The 18,220-nt window shown below is 37.4% G+C and overlaps 1 protein-coding gene across 3 annotated transcripts in view; it reads right to left on the bottom strand.

The window, feature by feature from the left end:
- Positions 1 to 18,220, bottom strand: part of GALNT1 (polypeptide N-acetylgalactosaminyltransferase 1) — a 135,521-nt gene that overhangs the window by 80,724 nt on the left and 36,577 nt on the right. The window contains exon 2 of one of the 3 annotated variants that reach the window (XM_070629906.1): positions 7,823 to 7,877. The exons of the other annotated variants lie outside the window; for them this stretch is intronic. The gene's annotated coding sequence lies outside the window, so the exon portion shown is untranslated. The remainder of the gene's footprint in view (positions 1 to 7,822; positions 7,878 to 18,220) is intronic. 3 annotated transcript variants of the gene reach the window in all.

The following is an 18,220-nucleotide window of genomic DNA, read 5'->3' as shown; positions in this document are numbered from 1 at the left end:
GACAAAATTATCATTTGCAGACAGTAGGATTTCCACACAGAAATTCTGAAAAAATTCAACAGATAAACCGCTAGAACTAACTGATGATTTCATCAAGGTTGCTGAATAAAAAGATGAACACAGAACATCAATCATGCTCCTGTATGGTAATAACTAACTAGAATGTATAAAAGAAAATAAACCACATTCAAAAAGCTATAAAAACTCTAAGGTATTTGGGAATAAACTTAACAAAACAGGTGCAAGAGATGGAGAAAATTGTGGAGCTTTATTGAAGGATATAAAAAAACACCTGACTAATGGATAGTAAATATCCATATTTCCTATGTTCAGGGGGAAAAAATCCAGCTTCTTCCCAAAATTAATCTATAAATTTAATATACAGTCAAGCGTTGCTTAACAAAGGAGATATGTTCTAAGAAATGCATCATTAGATGATTCTGTCACTGTGTGAACATCACAGAGTGTACTTACACAAATCTAGATAATATAGCCTACTGCACACCTAGGCTATATGGTACTAATCTGATGGGACCACTGTCATATACGCAGTCAGTCGTTGACTGAAACATCATTACACAGCACATGATGGTAATTCTAATCAATACACAAATGAAGCTTTTGGGGACTGGATTTAATATAAAGCAGAGGTATCTAAAACTACATGGTACCCAGAAACAAACCCACACAAGGATGGAAAGTTGGAAAGGTGCTACTAGAAATCAGAGTAGAAAGCTGGTGCAGGGACAATGGCTTTCCATATGGTAAAAAAGAAAATTTAGATCCTACCTTATATCAATAACAAAAGTAAATCTGTGAATAGAAAATAACTGAAGCCAAAGTTGTCAAAGTAGCAGCTATTTCGGTCCGCTACCCACTAGTTAGGTAAGGATGGCTCTAGTCCCTTAGGATTCAATATTATAGTCTCCACTTCCTACAAAGTATCTAGGCCAATATTTCTGCCACTGTCTTGGAGTTGTCAAGTCATTATTGGTTAAAATTTAGCACTAAGATGCTCATTCACTAGCCCAAAAAAACCGAACCAATTTTCAAGTATTAGCATATTCTCATTCTACCTGAGTATTTGACAAAAACAAGTAAAAACTAACCCAAAATTCCTGCACAAAACGATGTCCATATTCTATATAAACCTAGATATTCTCTTTCTCTAATTATCTCCCAGGTGTTACCCCAAGTTTAGAGGCTGGGAGAAAAAGCTTATCATTTTGGGGTACTTATGGTATGGGCTCCTATAAAATTTATTGGCTGAAAGACTCCAATTTAGAGCATTCAATATTCAGTATCTTGAGTGGAATGTCAATTTCTAAGGTAATAAACTGACAACTTCTAGCAATATCTTTAAAAGATTTTTTTTTCCAATTATAAAGTAATATATGCTCAATGCAAAGAACTTGGCAAACACAGAAAAGTAAAAGATACAAAACTTATAAACTCTCATCCCAGCTAAACACTATTACCAATGGGTTAAGCATCCTTCCAGTCATTCAGAATAATAGTAGATATGTCACGTTTTAAAGCAAGTTTGTAATGTCTATTTTCCTCAAACATTTTAGTGTCTTAAATGTCCTTATCAGGGAGAAAGGAAAGGGATGGGTGTGGCTATAAAGGGGTAGCATGAGATCGTGGTGACGCTGTATTTTTTTTAAATTAAAGTAATAATGCTCAACAGACATTTCTAACTTCTCTTCCCGTTCTCCGACTACTGAGCATCATGTCTTAGGCAACATCAAATGTCTTAATGGTCACTTCAAAACAGCCCTGACATCCACAAAGCTACGTCAAAATACCACATATTGTTTTACCCTTAAAGAACAGACATAAAATAGATACAAACTGAGATGGCTTCCTGGCTCAGGATTCTGACCCTTGCTCCCCACCCTCCCCCAAGGGTTTCTTCTGGTAACAGACCCAGCCCCGAGGCCACAGGATAGTCAAATGATCTAGCCAGGCCAACCACAGCACCTCACCCCTTGGCTTCTTGAGCCACAAAGCTAGAAGCCTGTGCATCTAGAACTGCAATCAGCCCAACACACAGAGAAAGCCCACCTGTAGCCCAAGAGAATGAGGCCAAGAAGAGGCATACAGAACAAGAGGCAGAGGGTCATGATGGTGATCAAGTCCCTGACTCTTCCTTCTATTAATCCCCTTTTCTACTTAAGAGAGTTTGAATTGAGTTCCTGACACAACCAGAATGCCTGGGACAGAAGGGGATAGCAGACTTACAGGTAAAATCAAGTAGGTTCTGGTCCACTGACAAGGTTCCCCTCTACTAGTCATAAACAATTATACATTATGAGGCAGACTACAGTATTTGAAAAGATACTTTTTAATGCCCCAAATCACAAAAACAAATAAAATATCAAAAGCATGTATAAAATGCACCATAGAAATAAAGGATCACGGGCCAGCCCAGGGCTGTAGTGGTTAAGTTCACGCGCTCCACTTCTCAGCCCAGGGTTTCTGGGTTTGGATCCCAGGTGCGGACTTACACGTTGCTCATCAAGCCATGCTGTGGTGGCATCCCACATACAAAGTAGAAGAAGGCTGGCATAGATGTTAGCTCAGCAACAATCTTCCTCAAACTCAAAGATGAGGATTGGCAATGGATGTTAGCTCAGGGCCAATCTTCCACGCCAAAAAAAGAAAAAAGAAATAAAGGATCACCACACAACACACACATGTATCCACTACCCAGTTTTAGAACAAGAACATCACCTTTAAAAGTCCCCCTCCAAACCCAATTCTTCCCTAGCTCCTCAAAGTGGTATCCTTAATACGCCTTGTTTATATTTGTTTCTGAATTGCTTATAAATAGAAAAATCTGAGACTTGCTTTTTTCCTAACACTATGTTCCTCAGATCTATCCATATGTTACATGTAGTTGAAGTTAATTCATTTTCTTCACTACTGAGTAGTATTCCTTTGGCTTAGCATACCATAGTTCATCCATTCTACTCTTAATGGACATTTGGTTCTTTCTAGTTTCTGTTATTACCACCAGCACTGCTATGAACACTCATGAACATGTTTCCTGGTACATATGTACAAGAGTATTTATCTAGGGCAGGGGTCAGCAAACTTTTTCTGCAAAGGGCCAGATGGTAAATATTTTAGGCTCTGCAGGACATAAGATCTCTGTTACAACTACTCAGCTCTAGTTTTGTATCACAAAAGCAGCGTAAATAATACGTAAACAAGTGTGACAGTATTCAATAAAACTTTAGTTATAGACACTGAAATCTGAATTTCATATAATTTCACATCACAAATTATAAAATATTATTTTAATTTTTTAAAATCATTTAAAAATGTAAAAATCTTTTTAACTCATCAGTTGTCACATCGACTCCTGATCTAGAGGACATCCTTAGGGGTATTATGTCATCGGGTATACATATCTTAAATATGACTAAATATGACCAATTTGTTTTCCCTGTTGGTTGCAGCAAAATAGAAAATAAATTGGGGGCTCTGGATGTTATATCCTTGGCAACACTTATCGATGTCAGACTTTTCATTTTTGGACGATCTGGTAGGTGCGTAGTTGGTATCTTGATGTAGTTTTAACTTGTGTTTCCCCACCATCTCTGACCTTACTGGCCGTTCTAGTTGTTCTTCTCTAAAGTGCCTACTAATGTCTAGTCCACTACTGTTTTGGGTGGGTTGTTTTGTCCCTTTCCTATTAATTTTTGGACATCTTTATACTGTTTGGATTCTAATCTTGTGTCAGTTTCATGTACTGCAAGTATCTTTTCCCAGTTTGTAGCTTATCCTCTTAATAAGAGGTATCTTTTATGGTTCATATTTTCTATGTCTTAAGGAATTCTGCTCTCTCTAGAGATCATTAAAAATAATGTTTTAATGTCTAAAAATTTTAAAGTTTTACCTTTCAGGCTTAAGTAGAAATTCTATGTCATTTTCTTCCATGTGGATAACCAACTGTCCCCGTACTATTTATGGAAAGGTCATCCTCTCCTTAAAAGTATGCAATGCCAAGTTTGCCATAAACCAGGTTTCTGGGGTTCTGTGTTCTTTTCCACTGGTCTATCTGTCTATCCCTGTACCACACTGCTGTCTTAATTATTACAGCTTTAGAATAATTCTTGCTATATGGTAAAGCAAGTCTTCTCATCTTTCACTACTTCCTGAGGAAGACCCTGGCTATTCTCGACCCACTGGCCTTCCTTACCTATGATGAACATTTAATTATTTAAAATGGTATTCCATCTACTGCAAAAGAAATCTAGTAGTTAAAAGTTTTTACATGTCTATGTTGGAACAATTCTACCGTTCTGAGAAAATAAACAAATTAAGAAAATCATAAAGATCATAAAAAAAGTTGGTGATGAGGAGTTAAACTCAAGAGAAGTCTAAAAGTTCCAAAAATGTTTTTCAAAATGACATCATTATTTAAAATAAATGTATAGCACCTTTTATGGCTACTATACTGCTGTTCCTTAAATATAAGAAGTTTCAGTATTTCAGAGTCACAACACATTCCATGTTCTCTGGACATTTACTGATTCTTGGCCAACAATGTTCTTGATACCATGTCAGGAACTGTAGATGGTACAAGCATGAAGGCAATGATCCACACCATAGAAGCTCTTATCACACTGTTAAACACCAGTCTAAGAGACATGCCATTCACATTACAAAAGAGAAACACCAATTCAGGAAACCTGGCAGAAAAAGACAGCCAGAGAGGGGAGTTTCTCAACAGGTTTTATGAGGAGGCAGTATAAGATACTACACTTCTCTGCAACAATGTTTTCTTTAAAGTAAACTTTTTCTACAGTTGTTTTGTTTCTGTCTCTCCTTTACCTAAAACCCTTTAATGGCTTCCCACTGTCCTTCTGCCCTGTTCTAAAGATCACTGTTACTGCAGGACCCACATCTCAGAGTCCTCACTAAAGAAATTCCATGGTCAAATAAGTTAGGGAAACATTATACACTTTATTTGCCCTAGGAGAGTCATACTGTATATCACTGCACTAAAGGTTCTGTGAAGTTCTGCAAAAAGGAAACCTATTCAACTTTGTTAACTTAGAACTTCTCATTTTCAAGCATGGAACTTTCCCCATCTACTTGGTCTTTTTTGCATAACATAAAGCAGATTTCCAATAGCAATAAATAAAGTAGTAAAGATTGGTTTTAAATCCTGGAATCAGGCAATTTTTAAATTATTGGTTATTTTCTTTCTGCAAAACTGGTATTTCTGTTCATCTGCAAATTCTGTAAAAAAGAGATGCCACTGTGTTTAAAAGCCTCTCATGAGGAAGTCCTTCATAAAGTGAAGGTTAATTTTGTAGTATCTTGATTCATTTTAAGTTTATATTTCTGTATTGTTCTTTAACATTACATATACCTGTATGTAATAGAAATAGTTGTGGACAAAAATCAGAAATCCAACAGTCACCATTTTATAAATCCCTAAAAGAAAAGAATCTACAAACTTGCTCTCAGAGAAGTGAAATTTGTCAACTGTTTCTACTATCAATTATTTTTTTCTAAGTTTAGAATACCATATTCTAAAGAATCTATCTAGCATTAAATATTACATTTAGCAAATGCAACATTATTTCATGCAGGATGCTGTGAAGAAAGAAGTGACACAGCAGGTCTGCTTTACTCACGCCTTCCTAATCTCTGGGGGATGCCTAGAGCCATGGCAAAGACCCCTAGCCAAACTCTGAGAACTAAACTCCCAGAATGTTCCCAGTCACTGGCTAAGGATGTTAGAGGCAGTGGGTCAGGATGTAACAAGCTGTCAGCACTGTTTAAAATAATCATCAAGATTTATGACGTGTACCTGGTATCAGGTCTGGGGTCCTAAGTTTCAGTTACCAAGGCTGGTCACGTGGCAGGAATGTGCCTATGTGACCAGCTTCCTATAAGAACTCTGGACTGTAACACTCATGTGATTCCCTGGCCAGAGACATCTTGTACACCTCTACCGTTCACAACTAGAGAGAAAATTGTGTCCAAGTGATCCTTGTAGAGGGAAGACTTGGAAGTCCGCGCCTGATCTCTCTAGCACTCACTTGTATTTACCTTTTTCCTGTTGTTCCTGCACTGTATCCTTTGCTGTAATAAACCTTAGCCATGAGTACAACATGAAATTGGCTTGTGTGAGTCCTTCCACAAATTAAACTAGTGGGCAGTCATGGGACCCCCAAACAGATACCACTAAAGAATTTGGTTTGCCATAACACCTACTTCTCTCATTTTTCAGAAGCTAAATGATCATAATCACAACCTCCTTAAAATAATTAGTCGTGCTCAGGATAAAGGTTAATGCAGCAGGCCTGAGACTGCTATCCTTAGAAAGACGTGGTTGCAAGGTTGGCTCTTGGCTGGCATCTGGGAACTTGAATGATAAACAGTTCCCTACACTGATTTAAAACTTACCATTAATGATAAGCATGACTCACAGTGCCTAAACTGTACAAACAATATGGTTTATGCTAAACACTTGCTTTCCTTCTGGGAGCCTGAAATTTTGGTACATGCTAGGCAAAGGGTACCTATAGGACCAGCACCAATAAAAACACTGGCACTGAGTCTCTATTGAGTTTCCCCTGTAGACTACACTTCACACACGTTGTCACAATTCTTGCCGGAGGAGTTAAGTACGTCCTGTGTGACCCCACTGGGAGAAGACTTTTGGAAGCTTGTGCCTGGTTTCCTCCAGACTTCAGCCCATGCACTCTTTCCCTTGATAACATTGTTCTGTATCCTTTTGCTGTAATAAATCTTAGCCCTTAATATGACTATATGCTGAATCCTGTGAATCCTCCCTCCTAGCCTGAACCCTGGAGGTAGTCTTGGGAACCCCTAACACAATCAGCATATAAAACAGAAGCAAATGTGCATTAGGCCAAATATTGAAATTCAAATTTGGGTTTAAATTTCAATTCCAACACTAATTATTAGTTATGTGATCCCAGCAATATTACCTCATTTGCATAAATCTGGGCCTCTTTATTCCTCTAAATAGAAAAACATACCCACTTTATAGTCCCATTGCACTAAGTTAAGAGTAATGCACAACACACTCATATACCACAGTACACACTCAGTAACTATTAAATAGTATTTCTAGAGGCACTTTCTTAGATGAAAAAGAAAATCGGGAACCTTTTATATGTGTGCTGACGCAATGAGAATTCAGATGGCCATGTGGAGTACAGTCAAGCACAGCATAACAACATTTCAGTCAACAACAACCTGCATATACACAGTGGTCCCATAAGATTAGTACCACATAACCTAGGTGTGTAGTAGGCTACACCATCTAGTTAAGTACACTCTACGATGTTCGCATGACAAAACCACCTAACGATGCATTTCTCACTACATTTCCCAGAATGTATCCCTGTCGTTAAGCAATACATGACTGTACTGCAAAGAGAAGTTTAGAGATAAACTTGACCCTGTATCTTCAACACTGGCTCTGTGAGTGATTTCCAGTCCACATGACAGGATTACTGGGTAAGCTCAAGCAGGTTAAACCCTATATAAGCATCTTTCTATTTATAAATCTGGTCTTCATTTAGTCTTCAAATTGACCTCCCTAATGAGAAGTGAATGCCCGAATTAATTAGTACTGAGGCTATGTTTGATGGTTACACTTCTCAAATTACTAAACTGGGATTTTAATACAAGCCATTCTCTTGTGTGTATAGGAGGCAAAAAATCCAATCAACATAAATTTGATACCTATGGAGCTGTAAAAGCAAAACCCGAGTGCAAAGAGACGTGCAATCCTGAAGTCATCCACTCCCAGCTATCAACTTACCCCACAGTGGTTTTTCAAATGAATTCATATCCCAAATCCACATGTCCCACATTTCCTGTTGAAAAATAAATTTCCTAAAATCAATTTATTACAGAATAATTCTGTCCTCCCCCCTTACCTCAGTCATCCTATTCCATTAGATTGTAGGCCAGCTGCCACCTGAGGACAAGGACCTGGCACACAATAGGTGTTCAGTTAATGTCTATCACACGAATGAGTGAGTCAATGAATAAAGTATTACTGAGATCCAACACCAGCTCAGTGAAAATACTATAAAAGTATCTTTCCTTGACCTATACAACGAAAACTACAAGACTTTCCTGAAAGAAATTGCTGACGACATAAAGAGATGGAAAGACATTCCATGCACATGGATTGGAAGAATAAACATAGTTAAAATGTCCATAATACCTAAAGCAATCTACAGATTCAACACAATCCCAATCAGAATCCCAATGACATTCTGTACAGAAATAGAACAAAGAATCCTAAAATTCATATGGGGCAACAAAAGACCCCGAATTGCTAAAGCAATCCTGAGAAAAAAGAACAAAGCTGGAGGCATAACCCCTGACCTGAAAACATACTACAAAGCTACAGTAATCAAAACAGCATGGTATTGATACAAAAACAGGTGCACAGATCCATGGAACAGAATTGAAAGCCCAGAAATAAAACCACACATCGATGGACAGCTAATCTTCGACAAAGGAGCTGAGGGCATACAATGGAGAAAAGAAAATCTTTTCAACAAATGGTGCTGGGAAAACTGGACAGCCACATGTAAAAGGATGAAAACTGACCATTCTTTTTCACCATTCACAAAAATAAACTCAAAATGGATCAAAGACCTAAAGGTAAGACCTGAAACCAAAAGGCTTCTAGAAGAAAATGTAGGCAGTACACTCTTTGACATCAGTATTAAAAGGATCTTTTCAGACATCATGTCTTCTCAGACAAGGGAAACAATAGAAAAAATAAACAAATGGGACTTCATCAGACTAAAGAGCTTCTTCAAGGCAAGAGAAAACAGGATTGAAACAAAAAAACAACCCATTAATTGGGAAAAAATATTTGCAAGTCGTATATCCGACAAAGGGTTAATCTCCATAATCTATAAAGAACTCACACAGCTCAACAACAAAAAAAATCAAACAATCCGATCAAAAAATGGGCAGGAGACAAGAACAGACATTTCTCCAAAGAAGATACATGGATGGCCAATAGGCACATGAAAAGATGTTCATCATCACTGATCATCAGGGAAATGCAAATCAAAACTATGCTAAGATATCACCTTACATCCATTAGAATGGCAAAAATAACCTTAACAAAAAGTAACAAATGTTGGAGAGGTTGTGGAGAAAAAGGAACCCTCATACACTGCTGGTGGGAATGCAAACTGGTGCAGCCACTATGGAAAACAGAATGGAGATTTCTCAAAAAATTAAAAACAGGAATACCATATGACCCAGACATCCCACTACTGGGTATCTATCCAAAGAACTTGAAGTCAGCAATTCCAAAAGTCCCATGCACCCCTATGTTCATTGCAGCATTATTTACAATAGCCAAGACATGGAAGCAACCTAAGTGCCCATCAACTGATGATTGGATAAAGAAAATATGGTATATAAATACAATGGAATACTACTCAGCCATAAAAAAGGATAAAATCGTCCCATTCACAACAACATGGATGGACCTTGAGGGTATTATGTTAAGTGAAATAAGCCAGATAGAGAAAGACAATCTCTGTATGACACCACTCCTATGTGGAAGTTAAACATGTAGACAAAGAGAACAGATTAGTGGCTACCAGGGGAAAGGGGGAGTGAGGGTGGGCACAAAGGGAGAAGTGGTGCATCTACAACACGACTGACAAACAATAACGTACAACTGAAATTCCACAAGGTTGTAAACTATCATAATCTCAATAAAAATTTTTTTTTAAAAAGTATCTTTCTTCCTCTTAGAAATCTATGAGGATATTAACTTTCCAGGTGGGAAGGCCAAAAGCACATAGATAGCACCTAGGCAGATACTGCTTGTTCCTTATACCACCCTCAGCCCCCCATGTTTTTTACTGCATTAGACCCCCAACTGAATTCAAGTGACCATTCTCCACTAGACAACCTATTCTTGATTGGTCCAAGTGAATCATGGCTGTCCTATTCTTCTTGCCAGTTCAAGTGACCAAATCTTGACAATCAGACCTGAGGGGAAATCTGTTGGGAAGCATTCAGGAAAAGTTATGTTCCCGCACAGAGATGCTGAAGGAGAAACTACACATTTCCACCTTTGGCTATCATTTATATAGCATACTTAGAAGTGCAAAAGCCATCTTGAGGTCATGAGGGAAGCCAACGTCAACATGCTGAGGATGGCAAAGTGCAAACTTGGAAAGTATGTGGGACCCTAATGATACCATGGAGCCAATGAAGAGACCAACCCTGAAATCTATGTCTGGACTTCTTGTTATGAGATAATAAAGCCCTCATTGTTTAACTGAGTATTTTGCTACTACAGCAAAAACATCCCAATACACCACTCTGCAACCTACAATTATTGATTTAGATGGGCATGTATCCTCTGAAGAAAAAAATGAAAAATGAAGATGTGAATCAGTGGAGGATCCAAATTAAGGAGTCTACTTTTAGAGGAGATTGCATAGAAGCACAATTTCAACATAAATGTAATAGCTACAAAATAAAACTTGGTGTATAACATGCCTATCTTAGACACAGCATTATTTAATCTATCACAGAATCACATACCCCTAATTCATTCAAACTTTAACAAATATCAAATATGTGCGAGACGCTACATTAAGTAGCCTGATGTACATAATATGAAAAAAGCTCAGACCTTGTCCTCAACCAGCTTGCACTTTAGGGGGAGAGATAACAAGGCAAGTTGGTGTGGCACTTCACAAGTCAAGTTTGTGTGGCACTGCACAATTTACAAAATGCTTTTGTATGTCTGCGAGAGGTGCCAAGTTAAAAGGGGCTACAATGCACAATGGAGGGAAACTGGTGGTGGAGAATGACCAAGGAATTGTTGTCTGAGTTAGGAAAAGGCAAGAGGACATTTCAAACAGACAAAACAGTGTGAGCTAAAATAGGGAGGCAGGAAAATGCAGGGGATGTCTAGAGGACAGAAAACAGACAAACTGGGAGATATGACTGAAGGGGTGTGTTCAGACCAGGGGAAATCTTGACTATCACCCTGAGGAGTTTGAAGAGCAATGGTCAGGGGAAGTCTTCTCAGGCTTTTACTTTTATCTCTAATACAAATGCCAATTCATTACAAAAAAACACTGTGATTTCAGAAAATTTACATCTTTCCTCCCAACCATGAACTCAGTACACTAGGAAATACACTGCCACCATCAACAATGGAAAATCTCAAGAATCCTGGGGAACACCTTCTGGGAAGTCAAGGATCCATCAGGAACCTCCCCCAGGCCAAGGGCCCACACTATTTTCTGGCCATACAGTCCCCTAAATCTCCAAGGCTTTGTTCTGTATTTTTGCCAAAACACAACCTCAGCCCTGAGTTCCAAAATGCTGCTCTCTTTCCGTCAAGTTATCGCTTTCTCTTCTTTCCTTTACTACCTTTTGTGCAAACAGTCTTTATTCTCTATCTCTAATTTCTCAACTCCTCAACCCAGTGTAGTCTGGCTTCACTTCAATGCAACCATTTGTTGATCAAGTCACTCTAATGTTCTAACTACCAAGACCAGTCTCTTTCTTTTTTTTTTTTTCGGAGGGAGATGAGCCCTGAGCTAACATCCGCTGACAATCCTTTTTTTTTGCTGAGGAAGACTGGCTCTGAGCTAACATCTGTGCTCATCTTCCTCTGTTTTATATGTAGGACACCTGCCACAGCATAGCTTGATAAGTGGTGTATAGGTTCATGCCCAGGATCCAAACCGGCAAACCCAGGGCCACTGAAGTGGAACATGTGAACTTAACCACTATGCCACTGCGCTGGCCCCAAGACCAGTCTCTCTCAGATTCATTCTACTTGATGTCTCAATCTCTTATTTTTGGAATAGGCAGGCTATAAATAAAATACCACCTCTTCTTTTCTTGGCTCTCAGGGTTGTCTCTTGTTCTCCTCCTTTTCCGACCATGCTTCACAGTTTTCTTTACTGGGCTCATCCCACTCTGCAGTGGATCTGTCCTCAGGCTGCTTGACACTCTACACAACCCCCTTTCCAAACTGATCAGTTGTAAAGCTTCACCCACCACGTGCTGATGGCTCCCCATCTATATCTTCTTCCCGGGACTCTTTGGTTAGACTGCAAGCTCCCTCAGCACGGGAATTATGTTTTTCATACCTGAACCCTAAAAATCTTATGAAATGTCTGAAGACAGCAGAAACTCATATACTAAATAGCATCTCCACCCCAATGCCATACTTTATCCCTTCCTAATGCTTTACTTTCCATTCTAGCACCAAACACTAATTTACAAGATAATATATATTAATTATTTTTTAAATTATTTTGTAAGCTTCATGAGTGCAGAGACGGTATTTTGTTTAATGCTATGACCACAGTCCATGGAACAGTACCTGGCACATGGTTGAAGAGTTCAGTAATTATTGGTTAAATGAATGAAAATACCAGAAAGCAATACCATGCAAGAAGGAATAAAGGTAACAGAAATAAAAGCATTTTAAGGTTGTTGTGTTAAGATATAGGGTAGAGATATTTGATTAATTTTAGACTTAAGATCAAGTATTATTGAAAATTAAAAAGTAACAACTAATTAAGTAAACATGGAATGTATAACTTAAAAACCAAAGCTGAAAAAGAGAAGAATAAGAAAATCAATCAATTAAAAATAAAATGGGAAGAATATTTAGAATCATTAAAAAAACACAAATATAGAAAGCACAAAATGAAATGGCAGAAATAAGTCCCAATACATAAGTAATTAAAACGAAGATTAAAAGACTAAATGTATCCATTAAAAGATAAGTTGTTAAATGTTTTTTTAAATAAAAGCTACATGCTATTTATGAGACATACACCAAAAACATAAGGATTCAGGGACCGGCCCCACGGCCAAGTGGTTAAGTTAGTGCTGTGCTTCGGCAGCCCAGGGTTTTGCCAGTTTAGATCCTGGGCGCAGACACAGCACCACTCATCAGGCCATGCTGAGGTGTCATCCCACATAACACAAACAGAGGCAGTCACAGCTAGAATCTACAACTATGTACTGGGGGGCTTTGGGGAGAAGAAGAAGAAGAAAAAGATTGGCAACAATTGTTAGCTCAGGTGCCAATCTTTTAAAAAAAAAAATAAGGATTCAGGAAAGTTAAAAGTGAAAGCAACCTCACCAAAGAAGATATACAGATGGCAAATAAGCATATGAAAAGATGCTCCATATCATATGTCATCAAGGAAATGCAAATTAAAACAACGAGATACCATCACACACCTATTACAACGGCCAAAATCCGGAATGCTGACAACACCAAAAGCTGACAAGGAACTCTCCTCCAACAAGGACTATCATCCATTGCTGCTGGGAATACAAAATGGTACAGCCACTCTGGAAGATGGTTTGGCAGTTTCTTACAAAACTAAACATACTCTTACCATATCATCCAGCAATCATGCTCCTTGCTATTTACCCTAAGGAGCTGAAAACTTCTATCCATATAAAAACCTGACTGTGGATGTTTACAGTAGCCTTATTCATAAATGCCAAAACTTGAAAGCAACCAAGATGTCTTTCACTAGGTGAATGGATCCATAAACTGTGGTACATCCAGATAATGGAATATTATTCAGTGTTAAAAAGAAATGAGTTATCAAGCCATGAAAAGACATGAAGGCACCTTAAATGCATATTACTAAGTGAAAGAAGCCAATCTGAGAAGACTGCACTCTGTATGATTCCAACTATGACATTCTAGAAAAGGCAAAACTATGGAGACAAAAAAAAGATCAGTGTGGTTGCCAGGGGTGGAGGATATTATAATGATGGATATATGTCATTATACATTAATCCAAACCCACTGAACATATACCACCAAGAGCAAACCCTTAGGTAAACTATGGACTTTGAGTGATTATGATGTGACAATGTAGGTTTATCCTTCGTTAAAAAAAAACAAAATATACCACTCTGGTGAGCTGAAAATGGGGAAGGCTGTGCATGGGGGCATAGGGAACATATGGGAAATTTCTGTATCTTCCTCTCAATTTTATTGTAAACCTAAAACTGTTCTAAAAAAATTAAGTCTTTTAAAAAAAAAAGGGAAAGCATGGAATAAATACCTACACAGAGAAAGGTGGAACAGCTTACACTGGACTAATCCTCCCACAAACAACAATTACAAACTCTGGTCAAAATATAAAAACAACTATTTAAAAGCAGTGGGGAGAAACTAAAAGGCAGAAACTAGAGAAACCAACCCTTTAAAGAAGGGAACTATATAGGTGAGATCTGCCTTTACATAGCTGCTTGCCTGAGGGCAGATACCAGCCAACACTGTGTAGCGAAGTTGAAACTCAAGAAGGAAATCACAATCACATTGGCTTGTAGCATTAAAGGATGAAGTTTGGAGCTAGTAGAGCAACTGGAAAGTGAGGGAGGAAATCCTAGAAAGGAGGGAACTCCAGAAATATATATATAAACTCCACCACAATTCTTAGCTACACCCTGAACCACAAAACACGGAGAGACTCCAGAGGCCCCAAAGAAAAGCAACGGATAGATGGCTCAAAGAACTGAGCTGTCTCCCAATTCAGGGAAAACAGTTTGGAGTTTAAGTCTAGCCAGTTGAGTGCCTGCTAGAACAAAGAATCAACACTCTTTAGGAGAAAACAGAGTCGCGGGTCACAAAACCATATTCACAATATCCAGTAATAAAATTAAAAATTGCTAGAGATGGAAAAGGAAAATGTGACCCACAGTCAGTAAAAAAGTAGTCAATGTACACTGAACACAAGATTACCCAGATGTTGGAATTAGTTAACAAATAAAGTAGCTACTTACTATAAATACCTTCAAGAACTTAATAACTATAAATGAAGAGAGGAAACTCTCATCAAACAAATGAAAACTATAAAAAGGAACCATATAGGACCATGCAGAACACAAAAATACAAGGTCTGAAATGGAAAACTCACTTGACAGGTTTAACAGCAGATTAAAGATAACAGAATATAGGGTCAGTCACTTTAAAGACAGACCAAAGCAGTTATCCAACCTGAAAATCTAAGAAGAAAGAAAAATTTTTTAATAAACAGAGAGCCTCAGTGAGCTATGGTACAATACCATAAAGTTTAACATATGTGAAGTCACAGTCCCACAGCAGATAGAAAATTATGCAGAAAAGTACCTGCAAAAGTAACAGCTGAAAATGTCCACAATTTGGGGAAAACATAAAATTGCAAATCTAAGTCCAGTGAACCCTAAGCAAAATAATTACAAAGAAAATCACAACTAGAGCACATCATATTCAAACTGCTGAAAATGAAAAAGCAGGAAAAATGTTAAGCAGCCAGAGAAAAAATGGCTGACTTCTCATTATATGAAACAAAGACATTTTCAGGTAAAGAAAAGCCAGAACAATTCATCTGTCATAGATCTGAAGTATAAGAAATGCTAAAGGAAGTTCTTCCAGGCAGAAGGGAAATGACAACAGATGGAAACTCAGATCCGCAAGGAGAAATGAAAAATATCTGCAATGGTAACTATGTGAGTAAATATAAAAGCCTATTTTTTCCCTCCTGATTTCTTAAAAGACATACGGCTGACTGAAACAAAAATTGCAACTTTGTATTGTACAATTTATTAATATGAAGAAGTAAAATATGACAAAATTAGAGCAAAGCATAGAGGTGGGAGTAAGCGGAATTACAGAGTTGCAAGGGACTTACATTTTATGTTAAATAGTACAACCAAGCACGTGATATTTAAAACAAAAACAAAATAAATCCTGAGAAATTAGAAATAAGAATGAAGTTTGTTAACCTGATAAAGGATATCTGCCCCAAATCTACAGTAAATAAAATACCTACTGGTGAAATATCAGAAGCATTCCCTTTAAAGTTAGGAAAAGGACAAAAATGTCTTCTACCATTTCTTCCTGTCAACAATGTACTAGATGTCCTATCCGAAACAGTAAAACAAGCAAAAGACATAAAAGATTTAAGAATTAGAAGAAAACAAAACAAAAAAAAAAGAAATTATAGAAAATCTAAGAAAATAAAGACAATTAGAACTAATGAGAACTTTCAGGAAGGTTGCTGGATACAAGATCAACATACAAAATTCAATGAATTCTTTTGCTAATAAGTAGAAAATTGCTTAGAAAGACCTTTAAAAAAATGAAGAGATAGCATGTTCATGTATGGAAGGTTTATTAAAGTAAAGAAGGAAATCCTCTCAATATTAATCTATATACTTAATACAGTTCTAATCAAAATCTCAATATAGTTTTGTTTTTTCTGTTTTTGTAAGGAAGATTGGCCCTGAGCTAACATCTGTGCCAATCTTCCTCTATTTTGTATGTGGGATGCTGCCACAGCATGGTATGATGACCAGTGTATAGGTCCACGTCTGGGATCCGAACCTGAAAACCATGGACCACCAAAGTGGAGCACACGAACTTAACCACTACACCACAGTGCCAGCCCCCATCGATACAGTTTTTTCCAGAGAACTTTAAAAGCAGATCTTAAAATCACAAGGGAGAACAAGCCATGAAAGCCAACAAAATTTTGAATAAAGTGAGAGAATTCCATCTATCATATATCAAGCTATACTAATTAAGTCAGTGGGATACATGGACCGAGATAGATTAAAAGACCAATGAAAGAGAATGGAGTCCAGAATCAGACCCACATGAACATGCAAACTTGATATACAACAGAGATGGCACTACAAATCAGTACGAAAAGGATGGGCTATTTAATAAATGTTCATTCATACATAAAAATAAAAGTCCAACCTCACACCATACAAAAAAAATTCCAGGTGGATTACAGATTTAAGGACACAGATCTCTAAAACTTTATAGTAAAATAAAGGCAAATATCTTCAACCTTCGATAGGGAAGAATTTCTTAAACAGTACTCAAAAAGCACAAACCATAAAAGAAAAAAATGAATAATTTCTACTACATGAAAATTAAATTTTTTAATACAACCAAAGACATCATTGACAGTTAAATGATAAGTCAAAGACTAGGGGAAAATATCCACAATAGAAATAATCAACAAAAGATTAGTATCAGAATGTATTAAAAACTTCTCCAAATCAAAACAAACAACAGTAACACACAAGTGAAAAACAGCCAAAAAGTATGAATGAGCAAATCACAGACAAGGAACCATAAACTGCCAATGAACACATGAAAATATGCTCAACCTCAGTAGTATTCAAGGAAATAAATGTGACCTCATCAGATTGGCAAAAACACAGATGTTATTAAGGCATAAAGAAATGGGACACCCATACAACGTTGTTCCAACTGTAATTTGGCACAGCCACTTTGTGGAGCAATCTGGCAACATCTAGCAAAGCTGAAGAAAGCACTACTCTTTTACTCAGTAATTCCATTTCTAGGTACATACCCTGGAGAAAATCTTGCACACATGTATAAGGACACACGTACAAAGACTGCAGCACTGTTTACAATGGGGAAAAAAGTAACAACCTAAATGTACATCAAGAAGAAAATGGATAAATGAACTGCATAACAGAATATATACAAGTTAAAATTAAACTAGAGCTATGTGCATCACCGTGTGTAAGCAATATTGAATAAAAAAATTTTAAAAAGCAATATGCAAGATATGTACAGTATGTTCCATTTTTATGCAGTTTTAAAGCATATTAAAATAAGACTGTTCATGGACACAAACATTTGTAAAGACAGAATAATATGCATGCAAATAATATACCAAATTTATATGCTATATATAGTATGCTATGGTTATTTCTGAGGAGGGAGGGAAGGGCTTCAAGCATATTGGAAGCATTTTTTTTTTCTATAAAAGATCTAAATTGGGGCCAGCTCCGTGGCCGAGTGGTTAAGTTCGCGCGCTCCGCTACAGCGGTCCAGGGTTCGGATCCTGGGCACGGACACGGCACCGCTCGTCAGGCCACGTTGAAGCGGCGTCCCACATCCCACAACTAGAAGGACCCGCAACTAAGACATACAACTATGTACGGCGGGGTTTGAGGAGATAAAGCAGGGGAAAAATAAAAGAAGATTGGCAACAGTTGTTAGCTCAGGTGCCAATCTTTAAAATAAATAAATTAATTAATTAATTAATAGATCTAAATTGCAGCAGACTGCTATTGCTCACCAAATATCTACTTTCCTCTTCTGTCTTACAAATCAAACTACTATATTACTAATAGT

The sequence above is a fragment of the Equus przewalskii genome, chromosome 7, assembly GCF_037783145.1.
Source record: "Equus przewalskii isolate Varuska chromosome 7, EquPr2, whole genome shotgun sequence".
Taxonomy (NCBI): Eukaryota; Metazoa; Chordata; class Mammalia; order Perissodactyla; family Equidae; genus Equus; species Equus przewalskii.
This window is presented reverse-complemented; position numbering and strand designations above follow the sequence as displayed.